Below are 26,041 nucleotides of genomic sequence, written 5' to 3'. Positions count from 1 at the left end.
TGTAAGCTCTTGTGTCACCCCTCATCCTCATAGACTGTAAGCTCTTGTGTCACCCTCATCCTCATAGACTGTAAGCTGTTGTGTGCCCCCTCATCCTCATAGACTGTTAGCTCTTGTGTCACCCCCTCATCCTCATAGACTGTAAGCTCTTGTGTCACCCCCTCATCCTCATAGACTGTAAGCTCTTGTGTCACCCCCTCATCCTCATAGACTGTAAGCTCTTGTGTCACCCTCATCCTCATAGACTGTAAGCTCTTGTGTCACCCCTCATCCTCATAGACTGTAAGCTCTTGTCACCCCCTCATCCTCATAGACTGTAAGCTCTTGTCTCACCCCCTCATCCTCATAGACTGTAAGCTCTTGTCACCCGCTCATCCTCATAGACTGTAAGCTCTTGTCACCCCCTCATCCTCATAGACTGTAAGCTCTTGTGTCACCTCCTTATCCTCATAGAGTGTAAGCTCTTGTGTCACCCCCTCATCCTCATAGTCTGTAAGCTCTTGTGTCACCTACTCATCCTCATAGACTGTAAGCTCTTGTCACCCCCTCATCCTCATAGACTGTAAGCTCTTGTCTCACCCCCTCATCCTCATAGACTGTAAGCTCTTGTCACCCGCTCATCCTCATAGACTGTAAGCTCTTGTCACCCCCTCATCCTCATAGACTGTAAGCTCTTGTGTCACCTCCTTATCCTCATAGAGTGTAAGCTCTTGTGTCACCCCCTCATCCTCATAGTCTGTAAGCTCTTGTGTCACCTACTCATCCTCATAGACTGTAAGCTCTTGTGTCACCCCCTCATCCTCATAGACTGTAAGCTCATGTGTCATCCTCTCATCCTCATAGACTGTAAGCTCTTGTGTCAAACCTTCATCCTCATAGACTGTAAGCTCTTGTGTCACCCACTCATCCTCATAGATTGTAAGCTCTTGTGTCACCCCCTCATCCTCATAGACTGTAACCTCTTGTGTCACCCCTCATCCTCATAGACTGTAAGCTCTTGTGTCCTCCCCTCATCCTCATAGACTGTAAGCTCATGTGTCACCCCCTCATCCTCATAGCCTGTAAGCTCTTGTGTCAACCCCTCATCCTCATAGACTGTAAGCTCATGTGTCACCCCCTTATCCTCATAGCCTGTAAGCTCATGTGTCACCCCCTCATCCTCATAGACTGTAAGCTCATGTGTCACCCCCTCATCCTCATAGACTGTAAGCTCTTGGGTCCTCCTCTCATCCTCGTAGACTGTAAGCTCATGTGTCAACCCCTCATCCTCATAGCCTGTAAGCTCATGTGTCACCCCCTCATCCTTATAGACTGTAAGCTCATGTGTCACCCCCTCATTCTCATAGCCTGTAAGCTCATGTGTCACCCCCTCATCCTCATAGACTGTAAGCTCTTGTGTTACCCCTTCTTCCTCATATACTGTAAGCTCTTGTGTCCTCCCCTCATCCTCATAGAATGTGAGCTCTTGTTTCACCCCCTCATCCTCATAGACTGTAAGCTCTTGTGTCACCCTCATCCTCATAGACTGTAAGCTGTTGTGTACCCCCTCATCCTCATAGACTGTTAGCTCTTGTGTCACCCCCTCATCCTCATAGACTGTAAGCTCTTGTGTCACCCCCTCATCCTCATAGACTGTAAGCTCTTGTGTCACCCTCATCCTCATAGACTGTAAGCTCTTGTGTCACCCCTCATCCTCATAGACTGTAAGCTCTTGTCACCCCCTCTCACCATCATAGACTGTAAGCTCTTGTGTCACCCCCTCATCCTCATAGACTGTAAGCTCTTGTCTCACCCCCCTCATCCTCATAGACTGTAAGCTCTTGTCACCCGCTCATCCTCATAGACTGTAAGCTCTTGTCACCCCCTCATCCTCATAGACTGTAAGCTCTTGTGTCACCTCCTTATCCTCATAGAGTGTAAGCTCTTGTGTCACCTCCTTATCCTCATAGACTGTAAGCTCTTGTGTCACCCCCTCATCCTTATAGTCTGTAAGCTCTTGTGTCACCTACTCATCCTCATAGACTGTAAGCTCTTGTGTCACCCCCTCATCCTCATAGACTGTAAGCTCATGTGTCACCCCCTCATCCTCATAGACTGTAAGCTCTTGTGTCAAACCCTCATCCTCATAGACTGTAAGCTCTTGTGTCACCCACTCATCCTCATAGATTGTAAGCTCTTGTGTCACCCCCTCATCCTCATAGACTGTAACCTCTTGTGTCACCCCTCATCCTCATAGACTGTAAGCTCTTGTGTCCTCCCCTCATCCTCATAGACTGTAAGCTCATGTGTCACCCCCTCATCCTCATAGCCTGTAAGCTCTTGTGTCACCCCCTCATCCTCATAGACTGTAAGCTCATGTGTCACCCCCTTATCCTCATAGCCTGTAAGCTCATGTGTCACCCCCTCATCCTCATAGACTGTAAGCTCTTGTGTCCCCCCTCATCCTCATAGACTGTAATCTCTTGTGTCACCCCTCATCCTCATAGACTGTAACCTCTTGTGTCACCCCTCATCCTCATAGACTGTAAGCTCTTGTGTCACCCCTCATCCTCATAGACTGTAAGCTCATGTGTCACCCCTCATCCTCATAGACTGTAAGCTCATGTGTCACCCCCTCATCCTCATAGCCTGTAAGCTCATGTGTCACCCCCTCATCCTCATAGACTGTAAGCTCATGTGTCACCCCCTCATTCTCATAGCCTGTAAGCTCTTGTGTCACCCCTCATCCTCATAGACTGTAAGCTCATGTGTCTCCCCTCATCCTCGTAGACTGTAAGCTCATGTGTCACCCCCTCATCCTCATAGCCTGTAAGCTCATGTGTCACCCCCTCATCCTCATAGACTGTAAGCTCATGTGTCTCCCCTCATCCTCGTAGACTGTAAGCTCATGTGTCACCCCCTCATCCTCGTAGACTGTAAGCTCATGTGTCACCCCCTCATCCTCATAGACTGTAAGCTCTTGTGTCACCCCTCATCCTCATAGACTGTAAGCTCATGTGTCTCCCCTCATCCTCGTAGACTGTAAGCTCATGTGTCACCCCCTCATCCTCATAGCCTGTAAGCTCATGTGTCACCCCCTCATCCTCATAGACTGTAAGCTCATGTGTCACCCCCTCATTCTCATAGCCTGTAAGCTCATGTGTCACCCCCTCATCCTCATAGACTGTAAGCTCATGTGTCACCCCTCATCCTCATAGACTGTAAGCTCATGTGTCACCCCCTCATCCTCATAGACTGTAACCTCATGTGTCACCCCCTCATCCTCATAGACTGTAAGCTCTTGTGTCACCCCCTCATCCTCATAGATTGTAAGCTCTTGCGTCACCCCCTCATCCTCATAGCCTTTAAGCTCATGTGTCACCCCCTCATCCTCATAGTCTGTAAGCTCTTGTGTCACACCCTCATCCTCATAGCCTGTAAGCTCTTGTGTCACCCCCTCATCCTCATAGCCTGTAAGCTCATGTGTATCCCCTCATCCTCATAGACTGTAAGCTCTTGTGTCACCCCTCATCCTCATAGACTGTAAGCTCTTGTGTCACCCCCTCATCCTCATAGACTGTAAGCTCTTGTGTCAAACCCTCATCCTCATAGACTGTAAGCTCTTGTGTCACCCCCTCATCCTCATAGACTGTAAGCTCTTGTGTCACCTCCTCATCCTCATAGACTGTAAGCTCTTGTGTCACCACTCATCCTCATAGACTGTAAGCTCTTGTGTTACCCCTTCTTCCTCATATACTGTAAGCTCTTGTGTCCTCCCCTCATCCTCATAGAATGTGAGCTCTTGTTTCACCCCCTCATCCTCATAGACTGTAAGCTCTTGTGTCACCCCCTCATCCTCATAGACTGTAAGCTCTTGTGTCACCCCCTCATCCTCATAGACTGTAAGCTCTTGTGTCACCCCCTCATCCTCATAGACTGTAAGCTCTTGTGTCCCCCCTCATCCTCATAGACTGTAAGCTCTTGTTTCACCCCCTCATCCTCATAGACTGTAAGCTCTTGTGTCACCCCTCATCCTAATAGACTGTAAGCTCTTGTGTCACCCCCTCATCCTCATAGACTGTAAGCTCTTGTGTCACCCCTCATCCTAATAGACTGTAAGCTCTTGTGTCACCCCCTCATCCTCATAGACTGTAAGCTCTTGTGTCACCCCTCATCCTCATAGACTGTAAGCTCTTGTGTCACCCCTCATCCTCATAGACTGTAAGCTCTTGTGTCACCCCCTCATCCTCATAGACTGTAAGCTCTTGTGTCACCCCCTCATCCTCATATACTGTAAGCTCTTGTGTCCCCCCTCATCCTCATAGACTGTAAGCTCTTGTGTCCCCCCTCATCCTCATAGACTGTAAGCTCTTGTGTCACCCCCTCATCCTCATAGACTGTAAGCTCTTGTGTCACCCTCTCATCCTCATAGACTGTAAGCTCTTGTGTCACCTACTCATCCTCATAGTCTGTAAGCTCTTGTGTCACCCCCTCATCCTCATAGCCTGTAAGCTCTTGTGTCAAACCCTCATCCTCATAGACTGCAAGCTCTTGTGTCACCCACTCATCCTCATAGATTGTAAGCTCTTGTGTTACCCCCTCATCCTCATAGACTGTAAGCTCTTGTGTCCTCCTCTCATCCTCGTAGACTGTAAGCTCATGCATGTGTCACCCCCTCATCCTCATAGCCTGTAAGCTCATGTGTCACCCCCTCATCCTCATAGACTGTAAGCTCTTGTGTCACCGCTCATCCTCATAGACTGTAAGCTCTTGTGTCACCCCTCATTCTCATAGACTGTAAGCTCTTGTGTCCTCCCCTCATCCTCGTAGACTGTAAGCTCATGCATGTGTCACCCCCTCATCCTCATAGCCTGTAAGCTCATGTGTCACCCCCTCATCCTCATAGACTGTAAGCTCATGTGTCACCCCCTCATCCTCATAGCCTGTAAGCTCATGTGTCAGCCCCTCATCCTCATAGACTTTAAGCTCATGTGTCACCCCTCATCCTCATAGACTGTAAGCTCTTGTGTCACCCCCTCATCCTCATAGACTGTAAGCTCTTGTGTCCCCCCCTCATCCTCATAGACTGTAAGCTCTTGTGTCCCTCCTCATCCTCATAGACTGTAAGCTCTTGTGTCCTCCCCTCATCCTCGTAGACTGTAAGCTCATGTGTCACCCCCTCATACTCATAGCCTGTAAGCTCGTGTGTCACCCCCTCATCCTCATAGACTGTAAGCTCATGTGTCACCCCCTCATCCTCATAGCCTGTAAGCTCATGTGTCACCCCCTCATCCTCATAGACTGTAAGCTCATGTGTCACCCCCTCATCCTCATAGCCTGTAAGCTCATGTGTCAACCCCTCATCCTCATAGACTGTAAGCTCATGTGTCACCCCCCTCATACTCATAGACTGTAAGCTCATGTGTCACCCCCTCATCCTCATAGACTGTAAGCTCATGTGTCACCCCCTCATCCTCATAGCCTGTAAGCTCATGTGTCACCCCCTCATCCTCATAGACTGTAAGCTCATGTGTCACCCCCTCATACTCATAGACTGTAAGCTCATGTGTCACCCCCTCATCCTCATAGACTGTAAGCTCATGTGTCACCCCCTCATCCTCATAGACTGTAAGCTCTTGTGTCAAACCCTCATCCTCATAGACTGTAAGCTCTTGTGTCACCCCCTCATCCTCATAGATTGTAAGCTCTTGTGTCACCCCCTCATCCTCATAGCCTGTAAGCTCTTGTGTCACCCCCTCATCCTCATAGCCTTTAAGCTCATGTGTCACCCCCTCATCCTCATAGTCTGTAAGCTCTTGTGTCACACCCTCATCCTCAAAGCCTGTAAGCTCATGTGTATCCCCTCATCCTCATAGACTGTAAGCTCTTGTGTCACCCCCTCATCCTCATAGCCTGTAAGCTCATGTGTATCCCCTCATCCTCATAGACTGTAAGCTCTTGTGTCACCCCCTCATCCTCATAGACTGTAAGCTCTTGTGTCAAACCCTCATCCCTATAGACTGTAAGCTCTTGTGTCACCCCCTCATCCTCATAGACTGTAAGCTCTTGTGTCACCACTCATCCTCATAGACTGTAAGCTCTTGTGTCACCCCTTCTTCCTCATATACTGTAAGCTCTTGTGTCCTCCCCTCATCCTCATAGAATGTGAGCTCTTGTTTCACTCCCTCATCCTCATAGACTGTAAGCTCTTGTGTCACCCCCTCATCCTCATAGACTGTAATCTCTTGTGTCACCCCCTCATCCTCATAGACTGTAATCACTTGTGTCACCCCCTCATCCTCATAGACTGTAAGCTCTTGTGTCACCTCCTCATCCTCATAGACTTTAAGCTCTTGTGTCACCCCCTCATCGTCATAGACTGTAAGCTCTTGTGTCCCCCCTCATCCTCATAGACTGTAAGCTCTTGTGTCTCCCCTCATCATCATAGACTGTAAGCTCTTGTGTCCTCCCTCATCCTCATAGACTGTAAGCTCTTGTGTCACCTCCTCATCCTCATAGACTTTAAGCTCTTGTGTCACCCCTCATCCTCATAGACTGTAAGCTCTTGTGTCCCTCCTCATCCTCATAGACTGTAAGCTCTTGTGTCACCCCCTCATCCTCATAGACTGTAAGCTCTTGTGTCGCCTCATCCTCATAGACTCTAAGCTCTTGTGTCATCCCTCATCCTCATAGACTGTAAGCTCTTGTGTCACCCCCTCATCCTCATAGACTGTAAGCTCTTGTGTCACCCCTCATCCTCATAGACTGTAAGCTCTTGTGTCCCTCCTCATCCTCATAGACTGTAAGCTCTTGTGTCATCCCCTCATCCTCATAGACTGTAAGCTCTTGTGTCCCCCCTCATCCCCATAGACTGTAAGCTCTTGTGTCACCCCTTCATCCTCATAGACTGTAAGCTCTTGTGTCACCCCCTCATCCTCATAGACTGTAAGCTCTTGTGTCACCCTCTCATCCTCATAGACTGTAAGCTCTTTCTTCCCCCTCATCCTCATAGACTGTAAACTCTTGTGTCACCCCCTCATCCTCATAGACTGTAAGCTCTTGTGTCACCCCCTTATCCTCATAGACTGTAAGCTCTTGTGTCCCCTCATCCTCATAGACTGTAAGCTCTTGTGTCACCTCCTTATCCTCATAGACTGTAAGCTCTTGTGTCACCCCCTCATCCTCATAGACTGTAAGCTCTTGTGTCACCCCCTCATCCTCATAGACTGTAAGCTCTTGTGTCACCCTCTCATCCTCATAGACTGTAAGCTCTTGCTTCCCCCTCATCCTCATAGACTGTAAACTCTTGTGTCACCCCCTCATCCTCATAGACTGTAAGCTCTTGTGTCACCCCCTTATCCTCATAGACTGTAAGCTCTTGTGTCCCCTCATCCTCATAGACTGTAAGCTCTTGTGTCACCTCCTTATCCTCATAGACTGTAAGCTCTTGTGTCACCCCCTCATCCTCATAGACTGTAAGCTCTTGTGTCACCCCCTCATCCCCATAGACTGTAAGCTCTTGTGTCACCCCCTCCTCCTCATAGACTGTAAGCTCTTGTGTCCCCCCTCATCCCCATAGACTGTAAGCTCTTGTGTCACCCCCTCATCCTCATAGACTGTAAGCTCTTGTGTCCCCCCTCATCCTCATAGATTGTAAGCTCTTGTGTCCCCCCTCATCCCCATAGACTGTAAGCTCTTGTGTCACCCTCTCATCCTCATAGACTGTAAGCTCTTGTGTCACCCCCTCATCCTCATAGACTGTAAGCTCTTGTGTCCCCCCTCATCCTCATAGATTGTAAGCTCTTTTGTCCCCCCTCATCCCCATAGACTGTAAGCTCTTGTGTCACCTCCTCATCCTCATAGACTGTAAGCTCTTGTGTCACCCCCTCATCCTCATAGACTGTAAGCTCTTCTGCCCCACCTCCTCCTCATAGACTGTAAGCTCTTTTGTCCCCCCTCATCCTCATAGACTGTAAGCTCTTGTGTCACCCCTCATCCTCATAGACTGTAAGCTCTGGTGTCACCTCTTCATCCTCATAGACTGTAAGCTCTTGTGTCATCCCCTCATCCTCATAGACTGTAAGCTCTTTTGTCCCCCCTCATCCTCATAGACTGTAAGCTCTTGTGTCACCCCCTCATCCTCATAGATTGTAAGCTCTTTTGTCCCCCCTCATCCCCATAGACTGTAAGCTCTTTTGTCACCTCCTCATCCTCATAGACTGTAAGCTCTTGTGTCCCCCCTCATCCCCATAGACTGTAAGCTCTTGTGTCACCCCCTCATCCTCATAGACTGTAAGCTCTTGTGTCACCCCCTCATCCTCATAGACTGTAATCTCTTGTGTCCTCCCCTCATCCTCATAGACTGTAAGCTCTTGTGTCACCCCTCATCCTCATAGACTGTAAGCTCTTCTGCCCCACCTCATCCTCATAGACTGTAATCTCTTGTGTCCTCCCCTCATCCTCATAGACTGTAAGCTCTTGTGTCACCCCTCATCCTCATAGACTGTAAGCTCTTGTGTCACCCCCTCATCCTCATAGACTGTAAGCTCTTGTGTCACCCCCTCATCCTCATAGACTGTAAGCTCTTGTGTCTCCCCCTCACCCTCATAGACTGTAAGCTCTTGTGTCACCCCCTCATCCTCATAGACTGTAAGCTCTTGTGTCTCCCCTTCATCCTCATAGACTGTAAGCTCTTGTGTCTCCCCTTCATCCTTACCATTGCCCCTCTGTAGCTTGTTGTATCTTCACAGGCTATTACACTGTGTGGAAGCACTTCTCTCAGCAGGCAGAGATAGTGCTGTGTGAGCAAGTGCAAGGGAGACAGTGTAACAGACTGTGAAGCTACAGCACGGAGGGGCTCTGGTAACAACCCCCGGAACCCTTCAGTCTCATTAGCATAATCCTAAAAGTTGATGACAGATATAATAATATTCCTACAGTCCTGGTGCCGGGATCTAGGAGTGATGTCCCTGATGGATCCTGATGGGAGATTTCCTTTTAATCCTCTTTTCATGTGTTAGGAGGGGGTTAATAGAAAATGATACATTATTCTCGGTTGTTACTTGACATCACTACTTGGTTACATTTTGGAGACTTTCCAGCAGGTGAGATCCTTGTGTCGGGAGCATGTGCCGCCCCCTCCCCGATCCCCGCGCTGAGATCCTCCGTATGCCTCGGACCAGAATAGACGCTCTGCTATATTTGTGCGATTTCATGCAGGTCGTGATCCGCGCACATCTGGAAGGGAAGCTGCTAAACCACAGGAGAAGATGAAAGATCGGAGCACCTGAAGACGCTCAGCGCTCCCCCACGTCTCCCACCTCCCCAGTTACTGGGGGGCTTCACGGTATTTTTGGTTTTGCACTTGCAACGGATTATGTTGGGGGCTTTAGGTCTATTACCTTTTGTATTACAAGATGTTATACTCATTGGGGCTCATTTACTAAGGGTCCGCCGGACGTATTTTCGTCGTGTTTCCTGACGATTTCCGTTTTGCTCCGAATTGCCCCGGGATTTTGGCGCACGCGATCGGATTCTGGAGGGGTGCACGCAACAGAAATGGGGGGGGGGGGGCGAGGCCGCTGGACAACCCGACGGATTCGGACAAACCTCGGAATTTAAAAACGGAATTGTGTCGCAAGATTAGGCACTCGCATGCACCGGGAAGAAGAAGGTGAACTCCGGCGGACCTCTGCAGGAACTCGGGCTACGTGAATCGCTCCGGACCCGAATCCCCATAGGACAACGCACCGCAGGATCGTGACAGGACCGGGTAACTACCCTAAATCTGCCCCATTATTGTCTGTATAGAGGAGACCCCTATCCCATAGGGGGCGCCAGCTCCTATTACTTTGATCCTTAAGGTCAAATTCCAAACAACCCCTTGAAGAAATTCCTATCAGCCCCGTGAGGAGGTCACCCTCAAAGAGAGCAATCAAGAACCAACCCCTTGCCACCCAAAAACCGGCACAATTTATAAGGAATGTTGCTCCGGGTTACCGACTAAGAGATCCAATCCCAGATTTATTGGTCTTTGGGTGAAAGGGGTTTTCCAGGACTAGGATCCTGCCCTTAGGGTCACCAGAGGATCGACCCACAGCAGCCCCATCAATCAACTGAAGAAACAGCAGAACCAAGTGAAACTCCAGACCTTCAATTCAATGACATCACAGACTAGAAATGACATCACAGACTAGACATGACATCACAGGCTCTAAATGACATCACAGACTAGAAATGACATCACAGGCTAGAAATGACATCACAGGCTAGAAATGACATCACAGAACAGAAATGACATCACAGGTTTGAAAAGACATCACAGAACAAAAATGACATCACAGACTAGAAATGACATCACAGAATAGAAATGACATCACAGACCGGAAATGACATCATAGAACAGAAATGACATCACAGACCGGAAATGACATCAAAGACTAGAAATGACATCATAGAACAGAAATGACATCACAGAACAGAAATGACATCACAGGTTTGAAAAGACATCACAGAACAAAAATGACATCACAGACTAGAAATGACATCACAGACTAGAAATGACATCACAGACCAGAAATGACATCATAGAACAGAAATGACATCACAGGTTTGAAATGACATCAAAGACTAGAAATGACATCACAGACCAGAAATAACATCACAGGTTTGAAATGACATCACAGACCAGAAATGACATCACAGACTAGAAATGACATCACAGACCAGAAATGACATCACAGAACAGAAATGACATCACAGACTAGAAATGACATCACAGACCAGAAATGACATCACAGACCAGAAATGACATCACAGGTTTGAAATGACTGGAAATGAGCAAACCCAAACTACCATGTTCAGGTTGTCGAACCCAGGGCTCTGTCAGAAGTTTGGATCTGATATTTGGGTTCACTTCCAGGGGTAACACCCGCAGTCAATGCTTGCACCATGTTAGGTGTTAACTCTTGAAATGCATTTATATGCTGGGGTCCGTGCGTTCTGGCATTTCCCTAGGATTAGTGACATCACACGGAGAGACAATCCAAGGGAGAATGGTGACACGCATTATATTATAGCCGCCGGCAGTTATGACACTATAGTCTGAGGGTTTGACTCCCATCGGCAGGTGCTAAATAGTCATGAGCGGTCGGTGCCACCAGCATTTAAAGGGTTAACACCCACAGGCAGTGCCAGCGCCGAGCACGGGTGCTACCTCACAGTGTTCGGATTTGGGCACTCGATCTCGGCTGACCCTAACCTGAACGAATCCAATGTTACATCACAGTCTCTAAGTGACATCACCCGGCTTACATGACATCACAGGCTCTAAGTGACATCACAGTGATAACATGACATCACAGGCTCTAAATGACATCACAGGACATGAAGTCCCGCCCTCAGAGCCCTCACTGCCCCCTGTGTCAGACCCGATATGTAAATAGGTAAATACTGTATAAAAGTAAATATTATGGAAAACCTTAAAAAAAAATAAGGCCACTAAGAAAATATAATTGAAATGCAATTTCCTAGAACCCCCCGCTCCGCGCCTTCCTTTGTTCCGTGCACCTGTGAATCCAAAGGCTTTGGCTTGGGGATCCCTGACATGACTAGCGGGGGCGGAGCCGGGTCACAACATTTACTTATAACCGGGAATTACCGGCAAATAAACAAGACGCACCAACGCCAAAACCTGCCGCCGCTTTATGTGCCGCCCGGACACCTTGTGCTAATGGACCTGGAAGGAGGCCAATCCCCTCCGGATGTCACTTTTGTTTATCAGCGAAACTCTTAAAGGGAATAGAATGAATTTTCTTCTATAATTACTTCTTAAAGGGAGTGAATTAACCCCTTACAAGTTATTCAAGCATCATGTAAAGAACTTTATGATCCTCCCAGATACTTTGCTTCTGGGTCAGGATATTTCTTTATTTATATTTTACATTGGATTCATTTTGGCACAGTTGGTGGTCAGTGCCATCCAGAACCTTCTCCTCTTATCTGCTCGGTTCCTTATGGTTCTATGACCACTTACCGTTGGGTCCTACGGTCAGGTACTAAGGACCTGTGCCCAATGTCAAATGCATCCCATTCCAATCTCTTTGCACCCCTGGATTTTAAAGGCGCCTCCCCGCCCAGGGGGGTGTCTGTACATTAAAGGGGTTGTACCAATGCAGGAGAGGGGACAACAATCCAGTTGTTGAGGGTCTTAACGCTGTGACCAACACCAACCACAAGAATGTCTTCTGCTTCTGGATACTTTCATCTGTCCTGACCGTCTGCTTGTACCCAGATGCCGTCTGCTCCGACCTCGGATTGTCTAAGACTATTCCCTGCCAGATCCCTGGTGCACCAGCATCTCCTGGTCCTTCCAGAATGACCCTGAGAGGTAGAAGCCTTGTGATTCTGAAGTCAAAATACTCGTGAGGTTCAAGTTCACTCCCCGCCCTTTAACACCCGTGATTATGAATGTTACCAGCAGGGGCGAATGTTTGAATTTGATACTTAAACCTAAGTTTCTGGGTCGCAGGTCCGCTCACCACTAGTTATGAGTCAAGTTAAACTTTGCTGCCTCTGTACCCCTTCTCGTGGTCTTCTAGCAGAACCCGTGCCAGCACTGGGCACACCTGGGCAAGTGCCGGGGGCCCAGATAAGGCTGTACATAACGAATCCAAGGGGGTGAGGAGGGCTGTATCTAATGAATCCATATGGTGTGAGGGGGACTGTATATAAAATAACCGTGAGGCGTCTGTAACTAACCAATCCATTGGATGTGAGGGGGGGGGGGTTATATAAAGTAACCATGAGGCGTCTGTAACTAACGAATCCATTGGATCCATTGGGGGTTATATAAAGTAACCATGAGGGGTCTGTTTGGGATGATGAACTAGGGAATATTTTCGGGAACAAGAGACTGTTTTCGTTTCTGAATTTTTTAATGCCGCCACCATTGCAAAGGGGCATACGGAGGATGTGTCGCCAAGGGGCCTACTGATACCTGGAGCCGACCCTGTCTTCCCACCTCCATTATGCTTCCGAAGACAACAACCCAGAAGACCCAATAGGAATTCTCTTTATAAAAAACCTCTATAATACAATCACACCTCTATATTCTAAACAGTCTACATCCAGATTCCGCATTTTGGGCGTTCCTCACCCTTAGTCTCTGATACATATGTGATGTTTCCTGGATTGTTCCTTTAAGATATCAAATTCTAAAAAGTATCCGGAGCATCAAATATTTATCTTCTCCTTCTCTTCCTCCTCCGTAGTTTGGTGTCTTTGGAAGTTTAGATTTCTTGTTATCATGCGCTGCAGAGTCGCCGCAGTATAAATCCCCATTTCATATTCCGCACCGGGTGTCAGCCTTCATTTACTTACTTTACGCTAAACGCGGGCGGCGAGGCGAAAACACAACCTACAGATGCTGCGACCACGGCGGCTTATTTATCATCCGGCAGATACGTGGCCAACATCTGGGAAGAGGCGTAAATAAAGGGGGCGCGCTCCGGCATACTCATTCCCGCTTCTTTCCAATAAAAGTTTTTCATGCGTTCCTTTTTATTCCATAAATAATTACGTGGGTTTTTTTCAGAGGAAGGCGAAGGAATCGAGGTTTCGGGATGCGGAAGGCGTTTGATTCATTTCGGTGATTCCGGGTGGAGAGACATAGGGGCACATTTACTTACCCGGTCCGTTCGCGATCCAGCGGCGCGTTCTCTGCAGTGGATTCGGGTCCGGCCGGGATTCATCAATGCAGTTCCTCCGACGTCCACCAGGTGGCGCTGCTGCGCTGAAGTCCGCTGGAATGCCTCGAAATACACCGGCCTATCCAGGATGAAGGTGAGTGAAATTTTCGCGACAACATTTTTTTTTAAATGCGGCGGTTTTTCCGAATCCGTCGGGTTTACGTTCGGCCACGCCCCCCGATTTCCGTCGCGTGCATTAGTACTTAGTAAATGACCCCCATAAGGTTTTATTTTACATTAGAAACTGGTGCGGCACGTTCAGAATTCAAGGAAAAGTAATAAAAATTGTGGATTTTATGTAGAAAAGTAAAAAAAATTACATTTCCTCTTCCATTCAACATTTTAGGCAAAATTTTCTTTTAGACGAGAGAAATAGAAATAAATTACAATTCAAAAGTTGCCGATGGAGAATTTTAGTTTATTTTACTAAAAAAATTTTTTTTTAATGAAATTTAAATGGATAAGATGGGGCAGATTTACTTACCTGGCCCATTCGCGATCCAGCGGCGCGTTCTCTGCGGTGGATTCGGGTCTTCCAGCGATTCACTAAGGTAGTTTCTCCGCCGTCCACCAGATGGCGCTGCTGCGCTGAATTCCGCCGAGGCGCGCTGGAATGCCCTGAAATTCACCGGCCTATTCCTGGTGAAGGTAAGCGCGAGTCCCGCGACACTTATTTTTTTAAAAATGCTGCGTTTTTTTCGAATCCGTCTGGTTAACGTTCGACCACGTCCCCCAATTTCCATTGCGTGCATCCCGGCGCCGATGCGCCAAAATCCGATCGCGTGCGCCAAAATCCTGGGGCAATACAGGGGAAATCGGCGCAAATCGGAAATATTTGGGTAACACGTCGGGAAAACGCGAATCGGGCCCTTAGTAAATGACCCCCGATGTGTTTGTTGCTGAGATACATATTTTAATTTTTTTTCCGATTTTGAGTTTTTTTTCCGATTTATTTTGGTATATTTTTTGTTGTGTGATACAAGTGCTCAGCGTTTGGCACAGCGAGAGATGGAACGTGCCACTTGAGAATGGAGCCCTGGTGCACATCTGCCGCTACATTAATTTTCGGCGATTTCTGGATGTTGATCTTGCAAATCCCATGGAAGGAACGTAGAGCCACAAAAATGATAAGAAGTGCGGAGGGTCTCAGTTATGAGGAAAGACTAAAACAACCAGATTTATTTAGTCTGGAAAAGAGACGACTACGAGGGGACATGATTGATTTATATAAATATATGAATGGTCCGTACAAAAAATATGGTGGAAAGTTGTTTCAGATTAAATTCTCTATTCTCTACTGAGGGATGTTATTAAATAACTTAGCTCCGCCTTCCTGGTTGCTCCGATGTTAAATTATTCTAGGTACCTGGAAGCAGTGCCTTTACACTTCCCTGGAATAGCACTCTGACTACGTTTGTTAAAAAAAAATAACACTCTGACTACGTTTGTTTAACCCCTTACCGACGTGCGCCATACTAGTACGGTGCGTGCCAGGGTCCAGGGCTGAGCCCTCTCCATAGCCGGTACGTCTTTGCTGGATAATGCAGCACACGGGATCCGTCAAAGCTGCCGGTGGCTTCAAGAAAATGGCGGAGCATCGGCGCCGCCATCTTGTTGAGGATCATCGCTCCCCGTGGCGTCATCGGGGAGCGGCGATCCATCGCCATGACAGCCTCGGGGCTTTTGAAGACCCTATCATTACAATATGCCCAATTAACCCTATCATTACAATATGGGAAAATCCCCATATACTGCCATACTGCAGTATGGCAGTATATGATAGGATCGATCAGACAACCTAGGGTTAAAGTACCCTAGGGAGTCTAAAAAATAGTAAAAGTAAAAAAAAAGTTTAATAAAAAAAACAAAAAATTCAAATCACCCCCCCCTTTCCCTAGAACTGATATAAAAATAAATAAACAGTAAAAAAAAATCATAAACACATTGGGGGTCATTTACTAAGGGCCAGATTCACGTTTTCCCGACGTGTTACCCGAATATTTCCGATTTGCGGCGATTTCCACTGAATTGCCCCGGGATTTTGGCGCACGCGATCGGATTGTGGCGCATCGGCGCTGGCATGCACGCAACGGAAATCGGGGGGCGTGGCCAAACAAAAACCCAAGGGATTCGTAAAAACCACCGCATTTAAAAAAAAAAAAGTGTTGCGGAGCTTGCACTTACCTTCACTAGGAATAGGCCGGTGAACTTGAGTGCATTCCGGGGAACTTCAGCGCAGCAGCGCCACCTGGTGGACGTCGGAGGAACTGCCTTAGTGAATCCTGGCCGGACCCGAATCCACCGCAGAGAATGCGCCACTGGAACGCGAATGGACCGGGTAAGTAAATCTTCCCCATTAGGTATCGCCGCGTCTGAAAATGCCCGATCTATAAAAAATATAATAACGCTTTTTCACTGCGTTTAACCCCGTAACGGAAAACAGCGCCCAAAAGTCAAAAATGCCACTTTTTTTGCCATTTTGAAAAATATTTAAAAAATCAATAAAAAGTGATCAAAAGGTCGCACAGTCCTAAAAATGATAGAATGGTAAACGCCATCAAAAGTCACAAAAAATGACACCACCCACAGCTCCGTACACCAAAGTATGAAAAAGTTATTAGCGCCGGAAGATGGCAAAATAAAAAAATGAAAAAAATGTATTCAGGAAGTTTTAAATGTATGAAAACATTATAAAACCTATACAAATGTGCTATCCCCATAACCAATCATACCGACCCAAAGAGTAAAGTAGACATATCTTCCGCAATCCTTAGTAGATAAGCCCCTCTATGTAAGTTTAAAAAGTCCATTTGTTCTGAAGGGACCAGGAAGCATTGCCTTTACACTTCCTGGCAATAACACTCTGTGGGTCACATGTTCTGCCCCTCCCAAGAATCAGAATGTCATTGTTTTAAGTCACTGGATTAATGTTGCTGTACTAAAGAAATCCAGCCCCTTCAGTCACAGCTAAAGTGACTGAGGGTCTGGATGTCTTCAGTGCAGCAACATAATCCCAGCTTTCAGATATCTTTTCGAAAACCCGGTTATCTTGTGATCCATATAACACGGACACGTCCAACCAGGGGGGAAAGGTAAGGAAGAAATATCTGTAATAAATAATATAAATAAATAATATACAATAAATACACAATTATATTATAACATAAATACAATATAATACACAGTAAAATATTAAAGACCATTTGTAACTTGATTTCAGATTTTTTTTATCTATTTACTAAATCTATTTTCAGATTTACTTACCCGGTCCATTCGCGATCCAGCGGCGCGTTCTCTGCACTGGATTCGGGTCCGGCCGGGATTCACTAAGGCAGTTCCTCCGCCGTCCACCAGGTGGCGCTGCTGCGCTGAAGTCCGCTGAAATGCACTCAAGTACACCGGCCTATTCCTGGTGAAGGTAAGTGCAAGCTCCGCAACACTTTTTGTTTTTTAAATGCGGCAGTTTTTCCGAATCCGTCGGGTTATCGTTCGGCCACTCCCCCCGATTTCCGTCGCGTGCATGCCAGCGCCGATGTGCCACAATCCGATCGCGTGCGCCAAAATCCCGGGGCAATTAAGGGGAAATTGGCGCAAATCGGAAATATTTGGGTAACACGTCGGGAAAAAAACGTGAATCGGGCCCTTAGTAAATGACCCCCGATGTGTCTGTAAATATTTGTAGAATTTTTATATAGTGACTGGCAAGAACCTGATATATAACGAGGAGATAATTGAACGATCCCCGTCCTGACCTGATGCAGCTCGGTGGTTTTTAAAACCTGGAGAAATCTCGTCTCGGGAAGCCGCTGCATAAAACATTCCGGCTGCAAAGCGATTTAGAAGCTGTAAAATCTGCGCTTGTTTTATAGACTTTCTAGCAGCAGGTGGGCGCTAAATCACGTCATAACTAATAAATCCGTATGTTTACACAAAGCTGCGGGCGCCTCCGGCTCCGATACCTCACACCCCGGAGACGTCCTCCAGAACCGAGACAATAGAGGGACCGGACTCTATTGTTACTATAGAAATACTATTATACTGTTACTACAGGCAGTCCCCAGGTTACATACAAGATAGGGTCCACAGGTTTGTTCTTAAGTTGAATTTGTATATTTGTAAGTAAATCTGCCCCATTGAAAGAACACAGTAAAGAACACATTGCAGATGTTTCCGTACATCTGCTAACTTATCGGAAGACACGCGCGCCGAACGTTGTTCTTCACAATAGTATATGAAGAACAATGGGGCAGATTTACTTACCCGGTCCATTCGCGATCCAGCGGTGCGTTCTCTGCGCTGGATTTGGGTCCGGACGGGATTTATTAAGGCAGTTCCTCCGCCGTCCACCAGGTGGCGCTGCTGCGCTGAAGTTTCACGGAACGCACTGGAATACACTGAGTCGGGCTGAGTGAAGGTGAGTGCAAGCTCTGCGACACATTTTTTAAAAAAAATTGCGGCGGTTTTTAGGAATTCGTCGGGTTTTCGTTCGGCCACGCCCCCCGATTGCCGTCGCGTGCATGCCGGCGCCGATGCGCAACAATCCAATCGCGTGCGCCAAAATCCCGGGGCAATTCAGGTACAATCGGCGCAAATCGGAAATATTCGGATAACATGTCGGGAAAACGCGAATCGGCCCCTTAGTAAATGACCCCCAATATGTGTGAAGAACGCATGGCAGATGTTTCCATACATCTGCAATGTGTTCTTCACACAGAGGGGCAGATTTACTTACCCGGTCCATTCGCGATCCAGCAGCGCGTTCTCTGCGGTGGATTCGGGTCTTCCGGCGATTCACTAAGGTAGTTCCTCCGACGTCCACCAGGTGTCGCTGCTGCGCTGAAGTCCGCCGAGACCCACCGGAGTTCACGATCCTATTCCTGGTGAAGGTAAGTGCGTGTCCCGCGACACTTTTTTTGTTTTAAATGCGGCGGTTTCTCCGAATCCGTTGGGTTTCCGACAGCCACGCCCCCGATTTCCGTCGCGTGCATGCCGGCACAGATGCGCCACAATCCGAACGCATGCGCCAAAAACCCGGGGCAATTCAGGGAAAATCGGCGCAAATCGGAAATATTCGGGTAACACGTCTGGAAAACGCAAATCGGGCCCTCAGTAAATGACCCCCATAATGTTTTTTATATACTATTGTGAAGAACACCGGTCGGCACGCGTGTCTTCGGATAAGTTAACAGATGTACGGAACAAAGATGTTCTGCTCCTCCATGCCCGCACCAGCCCCCGCTCTGCTCTGTGATGCCCGCTCCAGCCCCGCTCTGCTCCTCCATGCCCGCTCCAGCCCCCACTCCTCTCCCTGATGCCCGCTCCTCCTTGCCTGCTCCGATCCTCCTTTGCCCGCTACAGCCCCTGCTCCGCTCCATGATGCCCGCTCCGTGATGCCCGCTCCGATCCTCTATGCCCGCTCCAGCCCCGCTTTGCTCCTCCATGCCCGCTCCAGCCCCCGCTCCGTGATGCCGCTCCTCCATGCCCTCTCCGATTCTCCATGCCCGCTCCAGCCCTGCTCTGCTTCTCCATGCCCGCTCCAGCCTCCGCTCCTTCATACCCGCTCCGTGATGCCCGCTCCTCCATGCCCGCTCCAGCCTCCGCTCCTTCATACCCGCTCCTCCATGCCTGCTCCAGCCATCCGCTCCTTCATACCCGCTCCTCCATGCCCGCTCCTCCATGCCTGCTCCAGCCCCGCTCCACTTCAGCCTCCCTCCTGCATGCCTGATCCAGCATCGGCGCTTGTGTCTTCGGCTAAGATGTTCAGAACATCTGTAATCTATTCTTCACTGTGTTCTTCACTTAACTGATCCTGTGTTCACTGTTTTTATTCTATTCCTCACTGTTCTTCACTGTCTTTTCTTAATTAAATGCTCGATCTCGAGCAGGGGAAATACTCGTCCGAGCAACGAGCCGTTCCGACAAGCTCAGACAAGTATACTCGCTCATCTCTAGTCTTTGTATTTCTCCGGCTTCCAAATGTTTGCGCCTTATATAACATTGATTTATCGTCTATATGGGCGCAAATAATTGCAAAATAGTCCTGACCGTGCGTAGGAAAGGCAATGGCTTTATGTGTGCAACAAAGTTGCGCCTTCTATTCCGTGGATAGAACACGGATGTTCTAACCGCTCCTGTAGATCCCTCTTACTCTGAGAGTCCGTTGGTCCCATAAATTAGGGATTGATGATAATTGGAGGTGGCCAAGGAAATTTTGTGAAGGAGACATTCCTCGAAATTTCAGGATCTTCTTTCTATTCATAATATGAGTAAACAGGCAAAAAAACATCTCTTATATTACATACAAAATACACCCAAAGTGGATACAAGTTCAGATCTGGACAAATGGACAATAACACGATATTCACCAAGTGCAGGGGGGGGGGGGGTTGTTTTGTTTAAAACTTAAAGGACATCTACCACCAGGATGAAGGTTTGTAAACCAAGCACTTACATACAGGTGCATGCCCACCCTGGCAGGATTTGGTCTTCTTTTAGCTTCTTTATGAAAATAAAGGTTTTAAAAATCATGCTAATGAACCTGAGGGGCTCCAGGATCAATAGATGTCAATGGAGACTAGAGCCCCTCAGGCTCATTTGCAAAATTTCTTAAAATTCATTTTCCAAATCCTTTATTTCTTAAAAACAAGGGCATGAGTAGCTAAAAGATCAGCAGATCCTGGGGGCGCACACCAGTATGTCAATTGTGCTGGGTTTACAAACCTTCATCCTGGTGGTAAATGTCCTTTGAAATGTTCAATAAATAATTATCTTATTTAAAGAGGATTTTTTTTATTAGAATTGTTTTTATTATTATTACTTTTATTCTTTTATTTTAGTATTATCATTGTTGTAGTTTTCCAATATTATTATTATTATTATTATTATTATTATTATTATTATTATTATTATTATTTCTATTATTATCACCATCATTATCATTATTATTATTTATTATTATTGCTATTATTATCATCATTATCATTATTATCATTATCATCATTTTTATTATTATTTATTATTATTATTATTATTATATATTAGTATTATTTATTATTACTATTATCATCATTGTTGTTATTATTATTATTACTATTATTATTGTCATTATTTTTATTATTATTTATTATTGGAACATATTCACAGGTTCCCCCTGGATCTTCTTCCTATGCTTAGTATTAGAAGTCCGGATGGATTTTCTATATTGCGGCCTCGTTATTTTGGAGGATTCTGGATTGTGAATGTTGTTGATTGAAGGATGTGATGCTGAGGCTATAAATAAGGCGGATGTGGGCAGCATCTCCTGGAGGAGCCGGTGCTGACACCTGGGTTCTGGTGGTCCTGCACGCACGGCTGCCCCTATGCCGGGGTCTGGTGATAGCCTCGGACCCCCGGATGGGGGAAGCCTTGGTGCGGCAGCTGTCAGGACGCCAGGCGCCGGTGATTGATTAATAGGGGAACGCATCTGATTGTGCTGCGGAAAAAACAAGATTGCAGTTGCTTAATATGTGGCTGTCAGCAGAAGTCCCTGTAATGCCAAGCGGGATGGAAGCGCCATCTGTTCCGGGGCATTACAGATACTTTATCACAATAGTTATGACATGTTCTGTGTGACGGATCATATCTTATCCCTTCCCGTAGATGAATGTTTTATAAGGTGGCGCCAGGCTGAGTGCGCGGCCAGAATAAACTTTCGGATCCATCTCTGTCGCTCGCCGTGACGCGCCTCTTCCATCTAGTGCGGCTTAATGGGTTAAATATTAAGTGGGTATAATACATATAAGAGGCAGCAGATACTACCAGGTCGCAACATAAGCAAAATCCTCAATATCACATGGAAAAGATTTTTACATTGATGTCCCGGAGCTCATTGTAGGGGGGGGTCCAAAACCCCGAAACCCCACGGATCAGCATTTAATATGGAGAGAATAGGACTGGAAGCAGACAGCGCCGTGCTCTGTGTAGTGGCAGAATTTAGTCACTACAGCTTGGATCCTATTCAATGAGCTGACCTGCAGTAACCATGACTGACCACTACACGGAGAGTGGCGCTGTCTGCTTCCTGTTCCATTCTCTGTTTGTAAGGGGCCTAGAATATCTGATTTTTGGGTACGTTCATCCACTACTCTGTGCAGCCAGTAGTGGATTATAACATGGGCAGTTTGGGCGGTAGCCAGAGGTCCAGTCCTCCTAGGGGGCCCATGACCACCCAAACCACCCACTAACTTTTATACTGAGAATGGTCTTCACCCATGAAATCCTCCTACATCTATTCCTGCTCTCAATACACATTTACACAAGAGCCACTTCAGGACCTTTGACAGTCCTCCAAAGGTCTTGAAATCACAGGTTGATGAGTTGCATCCTCCAGATGATCCTAGTACCAGATGCAGGAAGTGATCCCAGACTTCTAAGGGGCCATAATATTTATACAGCCCAGGGCCCATTGCAGTCTTATCCGCCCCTGTGTGCAGCGCCGCAGGGTTAGTTGGTAATGATTCCGCTGCGGCTAACCCGCAGTGATTTTGTCCTGCATATCCCTGACCAAAGCTGTGTAACAAATCACCATAAAACACAAAACAAGATTCTTACTTAGCTAAAGAATTAAAGTGATTATGATTGTTTTTTACAGTCATTATTACAATTATTATTATTATTATTATTACAATTATTATTATTATTATTATTATTATTATTATTATTGTTATTATTACTATTATTAGTATTAATAATAATATTTAATTTTATTTAATACAATATTTTATAGTTTTTCATATTGTATATTTATTTAATTCCCTTTTTGTATAAATCGCAGAGTTTCTGATCACCTGATATCATCCACTTTGCTTTTTATTAGGTTTCGTTGCCTTCCATCGCTATGAAGGCGCTGAGAGCCCCGGATACTCATTCCACTTACCTCCAGCCTCGGTATTGGAGCACGACTGCGATGGGCTCTGGAGTCTGATAAATTTGTGACATGACAGACACATTAAAGTTATTAAGATGATGAGCGGTTCTATTCTATCCGCTGGCTGGAAGTGAATGACTTCTCTCGGCGGGAAGCCTCGGAGGCGGCGGGAGGTCACCATTGGTGGAGGGGGATCGCGGCTTCTATAAATATTAGAGCTGAGGCACGAGAGAGTGCGGCCGCGGGCTGTCACTCATCGGGATCACAGCCCATGCTAATTATTAACTTTTAAGAGACGGATGAGGATGTTTGTCCTCTTTACGACTCCAGGGGGGTGGGGGGCAATGGCGGACCACCGGATACCGGGTCAGAAAGGCTCCCGTCATGCAGATTTTATTTCCACTAATTTCTTCTTCCCTCAGCGCAGCTTGTGACTGTATTACTATCAGGATGGTTGAGGCAATCTCTACTATTATAGAGGATTTGGGACACCGAACAACCCAGACAACATCTGGCCCGAAGATTTAGTGGCCCAAATCAGATTATAAGCGCAATATCCGGCACCTGGTCAAAAAAGCCAAATACTTGTACATAGAGATTAGGGATGAGCGACCCGCTCCGCTGAACCCTAAAAGTTCTGTTCGTGGAAGGACAAAACCCGGAATGTTCACCCACATGGTAGCGCTGTGGGCGTCACCCTTTAAATGCCGATGGCTCCCATGTGACATTGTGGGGCTCATTAACTAAGGGTCCTGCGGCCGTGATTCCGCCAGGTTTCCCGAATATTTCTGATTTGCAGCGTTTTGCACTGAATTGCCCTGGGTTTTTGGCGCACACGATCGGATTGTGGCGCATCGAAGGCGGCTTTCACGCAACAGAAATCAGGGGGCGTGGCCGTCGGACAACCCGACGGATTCGGAAAACACAGAGAATTTAAAAAAGAATTTGTGTCGCAAGATCAAGCACTTACATGCACCAGGAAGAAGAAGGTGAACTCCGGCGGACCTCAGCGCAGCAGTGACACCTGCTGGATATTGGGCGCACGATCTTAGTGAATCCCGGCAGACCTTATCGGACCATGCGCTACGGGACTGGACCGGGTAAGTAATGTGTTACTGAAGAGGGTGACCATTCAGATCCATTTCCGTAACTGAGCCCGAACAAAACTTTCAGGTAATAACCAGGTCTGACCACTATACACAGAGTGGCGCTGTCTGCTTCCTGTTCCATTCTTTGTTTATCAGGGGCCAAGAACATCAGATTTTTGGGTATGTTCATCCACTACTCTGCGCAGTCGTGGATTATAACATGGGCAGTTTGGGCGGTAGATAGCGGCCCAATCCTCCTAGGGGGCCCATGACCACCCAAAACACCACTGATGATGTCCAACAACCGACATCTTCACAAATCAGCTTCTCAGCAGCTAAAATTAAGGAGATGAAACACAATGGGGCAGATAAACTTACCCGGTCCATTCGCGATCCAGCGGCGCGTTCTCTGCGGTGGATTCGGGTCCGGCTGGGATTCACTAAGGTAGTTCCTCCGACGTCCACCAGGTGGCGCTGCTGCGCCCAAGTCCGCTGAAATGCACTCAAGTACACCGGCCTATTCCTAGTGAAGGTAAGTGCAAGTTTCGCGACACTTTTTGTTTTTTAAATGCGGCGGTTTTTCCGAATCCGTCGGGTTATTGTTCGGCCACGCCCCCGATTTCCGTCACGTGCATGCCGGCGCCGATGCGCCACAATCCGATCACGTGCACCAAAATCCCGGGGCAATTCAGGGAAAAACGGCTCAAATCGGAAATATTCGGGTAACACGTCGGGAAAACGCGAATCGGGCCCTTAGTAAATGACTCCCCTTACACGCAGCACCGTAGTGGTCAGAATAGGTTACTGCAGGTCAAATCCTATTTATGTGAATGAGAGCTAAGATGCAGTAACTCCGTACAGCCACTACACAGGGGATGGCGCTGTCCATTCTCTGCTGCAGCAGTGTAGCTCCTCAACAAGATCCATTCTATGGATATATTATCAATACTTTACCCCATTAATATTAATTATGGAACTTTTTACAGTAAAATTACTAAGAACTCCTGCAACATTTTGGCTAATTTTTGGCCAATATCTCAGAATTTACGTAAAAACATCCCACGGCTTTTCATCTGTGTGAGAAGCGACATAAACATCATAAGAACTGCAGGTGTGAATACGAATGAAAGTCATAAAAAAAACCCCACCAGTACGGAAAAGTCATGAATTTTTATCCCTTGTGCTGAATAGGACGGATAATAAAACACAAATGTAATATCGCCGCCATAAACCGCCTTTACGACATCCGGATATAAATCCGTCCTGATCTCTTCATAGCGGGGTCTCACCTGGCGGAAACCCTCTTTTATGTGAAATTTTTTCAACTTTTTTTTTCCACCACTTATTTTTTTGCAACTTTCTACATTTTTCTTTTTTGAGACTTTTCGAAAAGTTCCTCCTAAACGTGAAAAGTAAAAAAATGTAAATTCGCTCGGCGCCAAAACCTCGGCTTGTTTGTTAGAGGATTAAAGGAGATTGATGTTTACTGTGTATCTGTACGCGTAAAGTTTTTGTTGATCTAGTCGCATCGGCTGTAGGTCATAAAATTCTCCCAACGCTTTATACCTTCTAGAGTTTGGTATTAATGATGACGGAGGGGGGAGGGGGGGGAGAGATCATATTTTCCAAATAGTTAAGTAGTTCTTATGTTGGTTAACGGCGAACGGATTTATGGGCGCTGAGACGTTCAAAGTGACGGATCAGAACAAATCTGCTATTAACATCATCATGATATACAAATTCCTGCTAAACTATAACTATTTTATAGAGGTTCTTCTTTATGCCATTGGATGACACTTCCAGCATTGCTAAATAGCGCTGGGTTCATACTGAACTTTGCTGGTTCGCTTCCTCTGGACCGGACCCAAAACTTCATTAGAACTCTGGATCCAGGTTCAGCTAACCTAATAATTTTCACAGGTCGCCTCATCACTATTGCTAAATTTTCTGAGACTGCTGTTATAGGGAGAGGTCCAGTATACACAGCCAGACTCCTGTTATAGGGGGCGGTCCAGACTACACTGCCAGACTGTTGTTATAGGGGAAGGTCCAGACTACACAGCCAGACTGCTGTTATAGGGGGAGGTCCAGACTACACAGCCAGACTGCTGTTATAGGTGAGGACCAGAGTACACAGCCAGACTGCTGTTATAGAGGGAGGTCCAGACTACACAGCCAGACTGCTGTTATAGAGGGAGGTCCAGACCACACAGCCAGACTGCTGTTATAGAGGGAGGTCCAGACTACACAGCCAGACTGCTGTTATAGAGGGAGGTCCAGACTACACAGCCAGACTGCTGTTATAGAGGGAGGTCCAGACC

This window comes from Engystomops pustulosus, chromosome 7 (assembly GCF_040894005.1).
Source record: "Engystomops pustulosus chromosome 7, aEngPut4.maternal, whole genome shotgun sequence".
Lineage (NCBI taxonomy): Eukaryota > Metazoa > Chordata > Amphibia > Anura > Leptodactylidae > Engystomops > Engystomops pustulosus.
Note: the sequence above shows the minus strand (reverse complement) of the source record.